Consider the following 14,081-nt stretch of genomic DNA (forward strand, 5'->3'; position numbering starts at 1 on the left):
TTTATCTTTAGTTTGGGGAAGTTTGATGATGATGTGCCTTAGCACAGATTTCTTTGGGCTTACACCTTTTGTGGTTCATTAGGCTCCTTGAATCTATAGATTTATGTCCTTTGCCAAATTTAGGAGCTTTTCAACCATTATTTCTTTGACTACCCTCCTATCTCCTTTCCTTCTCTGTCAGTGGCAGAAATGTCAGACCTTCTGTTATCTCCCACAAGCTCCTGACACTTTTGTTTTTTCTTCTCAGTCTATGCTCTGTTTTTCAGACTGGGTAATGACTATTATTCTATCTTCACGGTTTCTTTCCTTTCTCCTCTGTTCTGCTGTGGAGCCATCTATTGAGCTTATTCTGCTTCTTAATTTAAAAAAATTCTAAAATATCTATTTGATTCTTTTTTATACTTTGATCTTCTTGCTAAGACTTTTTACATTTCCATTTGTTTCAAGCACATGCATAATTGCTCATCAGAGCATTTTCTAGTGATGGCTACTATAAAATCCTTGTCAGAAAATTCCAACATCTTTGTCACCTTAGTGCTGGCGTCTGTTGACTGTATTTTCAAACAAGCCCAGCTTTCCCTGGTGCTTGCTGTGATGAGTGGCTTTTGATTGGGTCCTTCACATTTGAGGTGCTGTGTGCTGAGACTGTGGGTTGCATTTCAATCTTTGGTATCACAGCTTGACTCCTCAGACCCCATGTGGGTAGACAAAGTGGGCACTGCCCATAACTTTTGGGAGTGGCAGGTTCAGCTTCACCACTTCAGCCCGGGGGATTTTAACACAATGGGAAAACCTCGGCTGCTTCCCTGATTCCTGGGGGTTTGATTCTTGGGGCTGTGGGGTACAAGGGCAGGGGGTGTATTTTCCAGAGGCCACAGCCCCAGAGAGGACTCCCATCCTTGGGAACATCATCTGGACCAAACCAGAGATTGCAAACTGGAGACCGTGTGGCTGGGCTCTTCTCACTGGTGTGTCTTGTTTACTCAACACTTGACCAAGAGTATGTCCATGCTTTCCACAGTTACCCTCCAGCTCACTGCCCACTCCAGCCCTCGTCAGCTCCTCGATTCAACCTGCTTTACTCTTTACATCCATCACCCATCTGGCCCCCAAAGTCATCTGAGTTTGCAGCCCAAGGGCAAGGCAATGCTGAGCCCCTCCAGTGGTCTGGGGAAGTGTCTGTGGAGTGGTGGGTGGGGAAACCTGCTACCATGTGTTCTGTGCACTGTAGTGCTGACAGAAGCCTGGCTGCATCCCCAAGGCCAGGGGAGAGCTGGTGACAGACCTGAGCCCAGGCTGGTCAAAGTGGGCACAGAGAGGGACAGGAAGTCTGAGGAGGGCTCGTGGGTGGAAGGGGCTGTGGTCAGGGAGGCTTTCTAGAGGAGGGGGAGTTAGGAGCATGGGCCTTGAAAGATGGAAGGTAGAGATGGGGTTACGCCTGGACAGGGCACGGCATGTGGAAAGGCCTTATGTGTGAAGGCATCTTTGGAGCAAGAATCTCAGCATGGTGTTTTGGGGGACCCAAGATGGCACAGTAGGTATAAGTTATACTCACCTCCTCCTAGGACCAAACAGGATTTACAACTAAAGTATATAACAAACAACCTGAATACCCAAATGAAGACTAGCTGAACAGAAGTCTCTAACCAAGGATTTACAGAAGACGCCATATCAAGATTCGTAGGAAGGATGGAGATGTGAAGTGTTGGTGCTGGACCCGCATTTGGCAGTTGCAAATCCGGAGTGGCATCTCAGCTACAATGGTCCACCTGAGGAGTGTGGGGTCTCAACGCCACCTGGGCACCAGGCAGGGAAGAGGAGCCCACATAACATCTGGCTGTGAAAATCAGTGGGGATTCTGTCTACCAGGGAGAGAGAGGAGTCTGCTAGAAACCCAGGTGCCCTCTTAAAGGGCCAGTACACAAAATCTTGTTTGTGGCCACTCACCCTGGGCTCCAGTAGAGGGAAGGCAGCTTAGAGGGTTGTGTGAGTTTGGGGACAAGGTTAAAGGGACAGCTGCCCAGATTCCTGTACTGAGGCCCTCATCCATGCTGCCCATAGATGCTATTTTTCCAGTCAAGCACTCCCCTCCATATAATATCAGCCTAAGGAAATGCACTAGCCCCAGGCTCCCAACTCCCTGTGGCCCTGCCCTACCAAACTTGTGCCCTGAAGAGGTGTTTTCTGGATGCCACTAGCCTGGGACCAGCAGTTCCAATTTTCCTGGAAGGCTCTTGGGAAGATGCAGGTATCAGAGAGGAACAAGAAAAGACTGAGTTCTGTGGCTCTAGGGCAAGGACCATTTTTCCCCTCTTGCTGATCAGTGCCACCCCTTGGCAGGAGATCCACTGGCCCCATCTTTCCAACTTCCTAAAGCCCCACTGTGTGGAGCTCTAGTCCCATGAAGGAGTCAGCTGGCTGCTAGCAGCCTGGGCTCAGAGTGTAGACTTTCTTGGAAGGCTCTTGAGGAGGTCTGGGCAGACTCGGGGGAGTAGAGACTCAGTTTTGTGGCTCTAGAGCAAGGGCCATTTTCCCCTCGCACACTGGTACCACCATTCCTGTGTCCTCCCTCCACATGGCCAAATCTTGGTCTGCTTTAGCCTTGGACAGCTCTCTGAGAACCAGTCCCATCACAAAGGTCCTCAGTCCCCAAGTGGGTGTTGGCTGACTTTTGCTGAATGGCCTCAGACCAATTACAACTAATTAAATTGAAGAAGTAATAAAAAAAACAACTGTCAACGAACAAAAGCTCTAGACCAGATGGCTTCACAGGTGAGTTTTACCAAACATTCAAAGAAGAACTAACACCCATCCTTTTAAAACTATTGCAAAAAAATTCAAGAGGAATGAAGACTCCTAAATTCATTTTATGAGGCCAGCATTTTCCTAAATCCAAAACCAGATAAAGATACTACAAAGAAAGAAAACTACAGGCCAATATCCCTGCTGAGCATAGGTGCAAAAATATTTAACAAAATATTAGCAAACTAAATTCAATAATACATTAAAAAGATCATACACCATGATCAATTTGGATTTATTCCTGGGCTGCAAGGTTGGTACAATATCCATAAATCAATTAACATATATCACATAAACAAAATGAAGGATAAAAGTCATACAATCATATCAACAGATGCAGCAAAAGCATTTGACAAAATCCAGCACCTATTTATAATAAAGACTCTCAGCAAAGTGGTACTGGAGGGAAGATACTTCAACATAATAAAGGCCATATATGACCAATGCACAGCTAGGGGTATTGGGGAACATGTTCAATGGGGAACATCTGAAAGCATTTCAAAAACAAGACAGGGATATCCATATTTCACCACTCTTATTCAACACTACAGGCCTGGTACATGAATTCTACATGGATGGGGTCCCTTGGCCTGGCCAGTGATCGGGGCTAATTGGGGGGACCAGCGGGCTGCGGGGAGGGACCATGGGAGGTTGGCCAGCCATGTGAGGTTGGCTGTGGGAGCGCACTGACCACTAGGGGACAGCTCCTGCATTGAGCATCTGCCCCTGGTGCTCAGTGCATGTCATAGCAACCGGTTGACCGGTCATTTGGTCATTAGGTTGTTCGGTCACTTAGGCTTATAGATAGATAGATAGATAGATAGATAGTACTAGAAATACTACCCACAGCAATCAGACGAGACAAAAATATAAAAGTCATCCAATTAGAAGTAAAACTGTCATTATTTGCAGATGACATTATACTATATATAGAGAATACTAAATATTCCACCAAAAAACTACTAGAACTGATAAATGAATTCAGTAAATTAGTAGAATACAAAATAAATATCTAGAAAATGTTTACAGTTTTATATACCAATAATGAACTACCAGAAAGGCAAACTAAGAAAACAATCCTATTTACAATTGCATAAAAATACCTATGAATAAATTTAACCAAGGATGTAAAAGTCCTATACTCAGAAAATTATAAGACACAGAAGAAAGAAATTGACGAAGATAGATATAAATGGAAGCATATACTGTGTTCATGGATAGAAGAATTAATATTAAAATTTCCATACTACTCAAATAAATCTATAGATTCAATGCAATTCCCATCAAAGTACCAATGGTGTATTTCACAAAACTAGAACAGATAATCCAAAAATTTATATGGAACCACAAAGGACCCCATATAGCCACAACTATCTTGAGAAAGAATAACAAAGTTGGAGGTATCAAGCCACCTGATATTGACCTATTCTACAACACTGTAGTAATCAAAATAGCATTATAGAGGCCTAAAAGCAGGCATAGATCAATTCAACAGAATAGAGAGCCCAGAAATAAACCCATACCTATATGATCAATTAATATTTGACAAAAGAGGCAAGAACATACAGTAAAAATAGTCTATTCAATAAATGGTGTTGGGAAAATTGGACAGGTACAGCAAAGAAAAAAAGAAAGAAACCAGACCACCTTCTTTTTAAAAATATACTAGGGGCCCAGTGCATGAAATTCTTACACTCGGGGGGAGGGTTCCCTCAACTTGGCCTGTGCCCTCTTGCAGTCTGGGATCCCTCGCTCCTTACCACCCGCCTGCTCGCTGCTCCTTACTGCTGCTGTGGAGGCGGGAGAGGGTCCTGCCACTGCCGCTGCACTCGCCAGCCGTGAGCCCAGCTTCTGGCTGAGTGGCACTCCCCCTGTAGGAGTGCACTGACCACCAGGGGGCAGCTCCTGCATTGAGCATCTGCCCCCTGGTGGTCAGTGCACATCATAGCGACCGGTCGTTCTGGTCGTTCCACCATAACGGTCACTTAGGCTTTTATTATATAGATATTTTTATTGATTTCAGAGAGGAAGAGAAAGGAGAGATAGAAACATCAATGATGAGAAAGAATCATTGACCAGCTGCCTTCTGCATGTCCCCTACTGGGGATCGAGCCTGCACCAAGAATGGAACTGTGACTTCCTGGTTCACGGGTTGATGCTCAACCACTGAGCCATGCCGTCTGGGCTAGATCACATTCTTACATCACATAAATGAATAAACTAAAAATGCATTAAAGGCTTAAATGTAAGACTGAAAACCATAAAACTCCTAAAAGAAAACATAGGCAATAAAATCTCAGACATTTCTTGTAGCGATATTTTTTTCTGATATATCTCCTCAGGCAAAGGAAACAAAAGAAAAAATAAACAAAAGGGACTACACAAACTAAAAATGTTTTGCATAGTAGAGAAACCATCAAGAAAATGAAAAGACAACTGACTGGTTGGGAGAAGATATTTGCCAATGATACTCAACAGCGGTGGGGCCCACCATGGGAGGAAAGAAACTCTTGAGTCCACTTTTGCTCAAAGCTCTGAGTCACTAGAATGCAAAAGTGGCCCCTGGAGCTGCTCCTGTGTTGAGAACTTCCCCCCAAATCCTGACCAGAGTCATTTCTAGGAATTGTTCTGTGCCAACCAACAGCCCCCATGCCCTCCTGAACTGCTTGGCCAACAGAAGCAAAACCACAGAGGAAGCCCAGAGAGGAAAAGCCCAAGCTGTCCTGTTGACTCATGTACCCCCATGATGCCTGGTGTGAATCCAGCTGAGCCTCTTGCCTCTCCGTCTGCATTGGGGCGGCCTCTTTGGAGGGTGCTGTCAGGACACACACACACACACACACACACACACACACACACACACACAGGCATGTGAAGATGAAGAGCTCCCTGCTAAATTCAGGGCAGACGCCCCTGGGTTAGAGCAACGGGAACTGTTGCATTGGGCTCATTGGAGCAACAGTTATTTCCCATTTTCTTAACAAATTGCCTGTTGGGGGTCTTCTCCCCATGTTCCTATTGGATTGTTGTTTTTTCCTTATTGATTCTTGGGAGTTCCTTCTATATTCTGGGAGTTCCTTCTATATGCATCTTTTGTCAAATATATGTGTGTTGTAAATATTCTTTCCTAAATCCTGGCTTGTCTGGGCATTCTGACTTTTATAACTCTTAATGAATTATAATTTTAATGAACAAAAACAACCAATTGTAAGGTAGTTAAATTGATTCACATTTTCCTCTATTTATTTTTGATGCTTTGTTGAAGAAATCTTTTCTAGCCCACAGTCATAAAGACAATCTGCTCCGTTGTCTTCTGAAAGTCTTGCGGTTTTCTTCATGGTGCTTGGGCCTATGGCTCTCCTGGAATGGATGCTTGCTGTGATGCTTGAGCGTTGTCTAATCAAACTGCCATCTTGGAAAGACCTTGCCTTTGCCATATGGGGAGTGGACAGAGCGGTGATATGAGCAGGAGCAGGGGACAGAGTGGGGATGTCGGGAAGCAGTGTAGTCTGCTATAGTAAGGTTTTGAAGAGAATCCATGGGGCTCAGGGATGCAGGGGCCCTGTTGGGGGGAAGGCTATTCAGGTGAACACTGGGGTTCCTGGTTGGGCAACCACAGTATGTGAGGGTGCCATGTTAACCATGAGCTGGCCAGCACCCAGAGCCCAGCATCTCTCTTGAACCACCCCAGGGACAGTGGAGACAGAGGGCTGGACCCCCAAAGTGTGGCCCTGGCTCTTGGGGACTGCTGAGCACAGAGTGAGAAGGGCCTTGAGCAGTGCCTGCCTCAGTGGCTCCACAGAGGATAGGGTAGCAAGAAGCAGACAGAGAGATGGGAACAGCCCTGGTGCCAACACAGGAATGGACATTTCCTCAGGCCCACTGTGGCGCTGACACTCACACCTTCTCACCACACTTCTCAGGGGGGGTCTCCAACTCCATCTCCAGAGTGAGGAAAGCAGGGCTTGGAAATAGACGGGACTTGCTGCACAGTAACCAACCATGTCAGAATCCACACCCAGGTGTGTGGCTCAGAAGTCCACAAGGAAGGGAGGTGCTTGGGTCTGATTTGCTGGTTCATGTGTGTACAACAGTGTAGCAGAGTGGCTGTGTTGAGACCACAGACTATGGAGCTCGACTGCCAGGGGTAGCCTAGCAGCTAGGCAACTTGGGCAAGCCACTTCATCTCTCCACCTCACTTTACCCATCTGTAAAATGTAGCAGAGTCCTGTGTTGAGTCAGTGCTAGATTAGTGCTTATTCAACAAAGTAGTACATAGGATTTTCGAAAAAGATGCTCACCCTCATTCAGGGACCTGCAACTTAAAGCCAGAGTGGAAAACCGTGCATATCACCAGATAGGCAATGATTCTAGAGTGACAGTACCAAGCATGGGTGAGGATGGGAGCTATTGGGATCCTCCCAAAGTGCTGCCAGGACTGCAAACCTAGGTGTCACTTGGGAAACTGTTTCGGATTATCCACGCAAACTAAACACACACCAACCTGGTGACCTAACAGCCCACCCCAGGAGCTGACTGCTGCCAGGAGCCCACAAAGATACATCCACAACAGCTCACTGCACAGTGGCCCTCAACCAGGGTGCTGGCCCATCAGCAGACGGATGACCAGTACCACACGTAAGGACATTACCAAGCAGAGTGAACAAACTGCCCATCAGCAACCCCACTGGGATGGGTCCTCACAGCAGGCAGATCTCGTTTCTGTGATGTCCTACGACAAGCACAGCAAAGCAACAGACCATACTGAAATGCTCAAAGGAAACCAAGAGAGGGATTAACCCAGAAATAGGCTAGGCCGCAGTGATGGCGAACCTTTTGAGCTCGGCATGTCAGCATTTTGGAAAACCCTAACTTAACTCTGGTGCCGTGTCACACATAGAAATTTTTTGATATCTGCAACCATAGTAAAACAAAGATTTATATTTTTGATATTTATTTTCTATATTTAAATGCCATTTAACAAAGAAAAATCAACCAAAAAAAAAGAGTTCGCGTGTCACCTCTGACACGCGTGTCATAGGTTCGCCATCACTGGCGCTAGGGGCTGCGAGAGGCAGGGAGGGGGATGAGGCAGGAGAGGGATGAGGTGCGAGGGACCCCTTGGCCAATCTAAGTCCTTACCCGGGCTGTAGCTGTTTTCTCTTCTGTGGAGATGACAGCGAGATTCTCGCCAAGCATGAGCATGGAGGTACTCTGCTGCTGTCGCCCACCCGCTCGCCTTCCCACCATGAGGCTCTCTGGCCCCATGGGTTCTGTTAGATTCACTCCTGGCCTCTCCTCGCCTTCCCTGGGGCATTCTGCTAGGAGGCCTCCATTTCAGGACGTGCAAGGCGCAGGGTGAGCCTTGTCACTGGTTAATGCAGTCTGCCCCCCTGCTGGGCAGCCCGGGGTGGGCGGGGGGTGAGCAGGGGGCGGGGTGCGGTCCGGGATAGCCCAGATTCCCGTCCCAGCACGTCCCCACCTCGGGCCCCTGGGACTAAACTTTCCTCCAGGGTTGCAACCACATCAGTGACTGCGCAGCAGGGAGGGAGGTGGGTGGGTCTTGCGGCCCGGCCGACAGAGGGCTCCGTTTTGCTCACTGGAGAGAGAGAGTACCCATCCCACCTAAGAGTTGCGGTCGCGGTCGCCAAGAGCCGGCATACAGAGCCTCACGACCCTGGACAGGGCGCTTTCCCTCCTCGGGCCTTGGTTGACTCTTCCGGAAACGAAGGTTGTGCTCCCACCCCGGGCCCACGGAGGCCGGGCCCTGCCCCTGGAGACGCGGACTCGGGACAGCCCAGACACGGGAGCTCCCCGGGACGTCCTGCGCGGCCCCCGCATGGAGCCATTTAAGGCCAGCAGCTGCATCGCGCTGGGAAAGCGCGCAGTGGGCCCAGGGGGGCGCGCGGCGCGGGGCAGAGCGCCCCCTGGAGGCCGCGGCTGGCCCCGCCCCCATGCCGGCCCCGCCCCCGCCAGCCCGGTCCCGGCCTCGGGCCGCGCAGGCGCATCGCGTGGCGCTCCGCGGGCGGCGAGATCGAGGCTGGTCTGCAGCCGCGCGGCGCTCGGCGCCCCATTCATGCTGGGCAGCGGCGACGCGGCCACGCAACGGAGCCGGGGTGCGGCGGCGGCCTGGGGCTGGGCGGCCTGCGCGGCTGGGGCGGCCCCGCGGCTGGGCGGGCGGCGGCGGCGCGGGCGGCGGGGCGCGGCGATGGCCGGTGGCGGGGCGTGCCCCGGGGCAGCCGGTGAGTAGGGGCGCAACTTTCCCCGCGGCGCGGCGCGGGGGCGCGGGGTCTCCGTGAGGGCTCCCCGGGTGGGAGACGCCCTCGGGCCCCAGGCGGCGGCCTCCGCTGGGCAGCGGCGTGCGACCGGGCGGGCAGGGGGTGTGCGTGGGGAACTGCGGCGCGCGTGTCCGCGTGTCCCTGCGGCTGCGGCCCGTCTCCCGCGTGTGTCCGGGCGCGGCCGCGGCGCCGGCGCTCAGCTCGTCGTGTCCCCGCTGGCCCGGAGTCGGACCCGGCCCAAGGCCTCGCGCCATTGGCCTCTCCCCGGCCGGGCCCGGCCCGCGGAGCTTCGGGAGGCAGCGCTCTGTGCGGGCGCCGAGGCTGGGGCCGCCGCTGCCCTCTCCTCCAAGGCAGGAAAGAAAGTTTGCGGCGGCCCCGCGGGGAGGGCCCTTGTGGGTGCCCAGGCCGCGCCCGGGGCTGGACCGCGGTCGGACCTCGGGCCGCCGGCAGGGCCGGGCTGGGCTAGGCAGGCCCCGGCAGGGCCGCGGGAGCCGGAGGAGGGCGTGCGGGGCTGCGCCCCCAGTTGGCCCTCAGGGCCCCGGGGTGGGAGCTGGAACCGCTTCCTCCGGACCCACGACCCCCCACCTCCCTAACCCCCGTCGCTCTCTCCGGCCTGGGGCGCCGGGAGGTGGGTGCTATGTCCGCCCAAGGCCCGCAGGGCCGCGCACCCAGGCTGGGAGGGGGCGGTCGCCCCGCTCGCTCGGCCTCCTAGGACTCCCCCTCTCCGGGCCTCTCCGGGGTCAGCCTGCTTCCCTCGGAGGCTTCCGATTGCTTCCTGAAGGGTCCGGGCCTGGTGTGCACCGTGGCCAGGGCAGCGCGGCTGATCTCGGGCTGCCTCTGGGAAGGGGAGTGGGGCTCCAGGGAGTCCCCTGCCTGCTGTGAGATCCAAAGTGCAGTCCGGGAAGGGGGGTGAGAGGGGCTCCAGTGACGGCTGAGAGCCCGGAGCTGCCATTCCTCTTTTGTGGGGTGCTGGGGCCACGCCCCTTGAAAGGAAGGGGTGTGTGTGTTGGGGGTGATGTGGACAATGCCTTTGCTCCCTGAGCCTGAGCTCGGGCACCTTCTCTGCTGGGGCCGGTTTTCTGGGTCTGCGCAGGAAAAGGGGGTAGGGCTCAGCCTTTGCTCCTCGCCCCTGTGGAGCACCCTCAGTACCCTGGGCTCCTTCCCTGTTGGTTTTGGGGTGTACAGGAGAGACCAGGTGTGCACCAGGCAGCCAAGACCCTGCCCAACCCTTGAGGAGCAGCACCCAATCCCAAGGCTAGAGGCAGACCATTCTGCTTCAGGGCCAGGCTGCAAGTCAGCCTGGGAGGGTGGCACCGATAGGCCCAGCAAGGGCATTTCAGGCAGGTGACGGCATGGACAGAGGTTTCATAAGCCCCCATGTGTTGAGGTGTGTGCTTGGGAGTGGGGGACAAGTGAGATGCCGTGGACAAAGCCGATAACCCTTTGCAGGCCTCCTGTGGCCCCGAGGTCATTGCCTCGGCATGTGGGTCTGCCAGGAGGAGAGGGTACCACCTCCAGGGAAGGCCAAGTGGTGGGCACTTTTCTGAGAAGCAGGACTCCAGTGCCCTGTCCAGATCTCTGTAGGTCTTGGTTCCTGGGGGCTGGTCTGGTAGGAGAGCAGGGCATCTCGGGACCACCTCCCGAGGTCCTTGTTTGGGGAGGTGGGGTGGCAGGCAGCTCTTTGTCCTGGTTGATATGGTGAACCACTGGGTAGGATGGCAATATCTTCTCAGTCCCCTCCCTGCTCCAAACTGTCCAAGCCCCAGAAGGACCCAGAGCCAGGGATGTGGGGCTGGGGCTCTCACTCTGTGAAGAAGGTTCTGAGTGAGTGAGGGTCTTTGTTTCTCAGGGTGAGGAAGAGTGGTGGAGGGGCCACTGGGAGAGGGACAGGGGACATTGCTCTCTGTTGCATAGCTGAGCCTATCCTGCCCAGGAGGGGAGCATGCTGTGCCAGGCCTGTCTGCTTCTGTCCTGGCCTCTCTCTCCCTTGCTCACCCCCAGTTGGCACACCCTATACCAGTTCAGCTTCTTCTTCCCGTCTGACTCTGACTGGGCCCCAGGAAGCTGCAGTCATTCTCACTGCCCCCTCCAGGAGGTTCCACCACAGGCCTTTGCTCTGGCTGTCGGACACCCAGGACACCCCCTCCCCCACCATCTCCCACTGTGCCTGGTCCTTCTAGAACTGGTGAATAGGCTCCCTGGGGAGCTTCCCTAGACCACAGTGGCTGGTTCTGCTCCCTCCCAGCAGCAGGGCACAGTATGTGTGGTGCTCCCTTCCCCTAGCCTAGCGTGGTCCTTTCCAGCATCCAGCAGCTTCGGAATGAATACATTTTTTCCTGGGCAGACCAGAGGTATGTGGGAGTCCCAGCAAGTCTGCTGGCTGTCCAGATCTCTGTAGGAGCGTGGGAATCAGGCCCTGTCCTGCCTGGACTAGCTGGGTGACCTTGGTCTATCTGAGCCCTGGGCACCCTATCTCTAAGATAGGAGAAGTGACCCAGACATCTTTGCTGGCCCTTATGAGATGGTGGGCATGAGGGGCCCAGCCCTGGATCCCTCTTTTCCTGGCTGGCAGCCCCATCCCATTGGCCTGTCCCTTCTCTTCCCTTCTGGGCGGTCTCTATTGTGGGAGAAGAGGAGAGGGGATGAGCCCATGGGGTGTGGGCCCAGGGTTTGGATGGTGGCTTCTTCAGCTGGGTCTCTCCTGTTTAATATAAAAAGTAGGGCCCGTAATTGCATTAAGATGTGTATAATTATCCCAGAGGAGGGGAGAGCCCAGCCCCTGGTAATTGCAGGTCTGCTTTGAACTGATAAACGGTGAGTGATTCATGTTTTCTTTGGAGTTCACATGTACTCAGCTTTCAGCCCAGGCCTTGCTGCCACTGTGAGAAGCCTTTTCTCTGGTCTGCCTTGGGCTTCTGAGCTGGGGGCAGGGTGTAGAGGGCTGGGGACTCCTCTCCTGGCTGCCAGCAGAGGTCCCTGGTGACTGTAGTTCTTGGGGCTATGTCTGGGCAGAGATCCTCAAGCAAAGGCAGCTGACATCCTGCGGGGAGGGTCCTGCAAGGCAGCACAACCTGGTTTTCTTGCTGGTGGGATCCTGGCTAATGCCTCTAACTTCCTCAGTTTCCCTACCTGAGCAGTGGGTGTGGGCATCACTGGGCAGAGGGTATGAGGAGAGGGAGGATAAGGTGAGGGAGCAGGTCCTGCTCTATCCAGGGCCCATTCATTTATTTATTCATTCATTCACAAGTCTTGGCTCCTGTTGTCAGCTTTGGGGATACCGTGGCAAATCACAGAGCTAGGCCCTGTTCACAGGGAACTCATTCTAGTGGGGAGAGTGTCTGGGAACAAGAAGTAACAAAGCCATTAGCAAGTCTTATGCTGCAAGTTCAGACTGGGTGACTGGTTGTGAGGGAGCAGCTGCTACCTTTAGCTAGCAGGTTAGGGGAGGCAGCTGAGCCGGAGCCGGAGTGTGGGAGCAGGGGAGGGGACAGCAAGTCCAAGGGCCCAGGGGAGGCAGACATGGAGGCCTATACGCCTCTGGGCCTTGTCTGGCAGTCAGCTGCCAGCTCCCAACCTGGTCTTGGCAGAGGGTCCTTTGGGCCTCAGCTTCCCAATCTGTAACATGAGGTGTCAGGCTATATTAGAGGCATTCTCTGGGAGCAAAGGATGTGTGCAGCTCTCGCCAGCACCTGCCTGCAGTTGGTGCTCAGCATCTCTGCGGTCATTCTCCAGCCAGGAGTTGGGTGAGAGGCCCCAGTACATCTGGCAGAGCCAGGGTAGGGCCCTTGCTGGCATGGAGAGGGTACTCCTGCTGGTGGCACCTTGTGGGAGTGCCCTGACCTTCTCCCTGTTACCCATGAGAAAGAAACTGTTGTCATTCCCATTTTACAAATGGAGAAATGGGGCTGCATGGCTACAGCAACAGAGTCTAATTTAAACTAGTACCTGACTGTCAGCTTCTGGGCTAGGAGGGGAGATGAGACTTTTCCAGAGTAAGAGGGGGCCATAGCAGAATTGGGGAGGGGGGCTGGTGACCTTAAATGTGGTTCAGAAAAGTGACCTGGGCTACTGTGTGGAGACTGGGCTGTAGGTGGACATGAGCAGAGGGTGCCAAGTGCTGTGGTCATCCAGGTGGGAGAGGGGTGGGCAGATTAGGGGAGATTTAGAGGGTGAGTGTGACTTGGGGCTGGAGGGTGAGGATCCTGGGCGTGCCTGGGCCTGTTATGAGAGTGAGTGGTGCTAGGAGCATGATGAGGTAGTGGAGGAGAGGCGGGTGGAGGTGAGCCTGGGGGCTGTCAGATTGGGCTCTGGGTGGGGGTAGAAGGGCTGGAGGTTGGGGAGAGAGAGCCACTGCTGAGAGGTAAGGTTCAGGGAGCCTTTGTTCTCTCTTATCTTTGAAGGAGTTTCTCTTTCCTTGGAGTTGGGTTAAGGGTTTTGAAGGGGAACTCAGAGGCAGTTCACTAGGTCACCTGGGAAGGGTTAGGTGGGGGACCCCTGTTGGCTGGGGATGCGGATGGTAGATGAGACATGCACACAGCTCGGTTTCTGGATCAGTCTTCAGAATACAGGGGCTTGAGGTTAGCAAGGGGCTGGCCCCAGGGCCAAGGTGACCCAGATTGCCCTCTGCCCTCACTAAGAATTGCTGCCCATATGTCTTTGTCTGCTGCGGGGGTAGTGCCTGCAAGTAGGATTATCCAGGGCCTGCAAGGGAGCACTTGTCCCCAGAGCCTTGAGTAGAGGCTGTCACCCACCCTGGGAGCTTGGAGCTTGGGGGACTTGCCCCTAGGACATGGGGAGGTTCTGAGTCAGGAGGTGATGGCTCCCAGTCTAGACCCCCCAAGCCCTTCTCACCTGCCTCCTCGTTCCTGGGTCCATTACTTTCTTCCACCTGGCTGGCAGTGGTAGGCCTAGGCATTCATGATGCATGTCTGGTAGCCAGATAGGAGTCCTATGCTACATGTTGGGGTCACAGGCTTGGTCTTGATGACTCCTGGTGCACCC

General features: G+C 53.4%; 1 protein-coding gene across 1 annotated transcript in view; it reads left to right on the forward strand.

The window, feature by feature from the left end:
- Nucleotides 1-9,026: 9,026 nt before the first annotated feature.
- PLXNA1 (plexin A1) overlaps nucleotides 9,027-14,081 on the forward strand; it is a 51,716-nt gene continuing 46,661 nt past the window's right edge. Inside the window, exon 1 of the mRNA XM_070420742.1 lies at nucleotides 9,027-9,044. The gene's annotated coding sequence lies outside the window, so the exon portion shown is untranslated. The remainder of the gene's footprint in view (nucleotides 9,045-14,081) is intronic.

The sequence above is a fragment of the Myotis yumanensis genome, unplaced genomic scaffold (assembly GCF_028538775.1).
Source record: "Myotis yumanensis isolate MYYU_CA2020_CCGP unplaced genomic scaffold, mMyoYum1.0.hap1 SCAF_7, whole genome shotgun sequence".
NCBI classification, from domain to species: Eukaryota; Metazoa; Chordata; class Mammalia; order Chiroptera; family Vespertilionidae; genus Myotis; species Myotis yumanensis.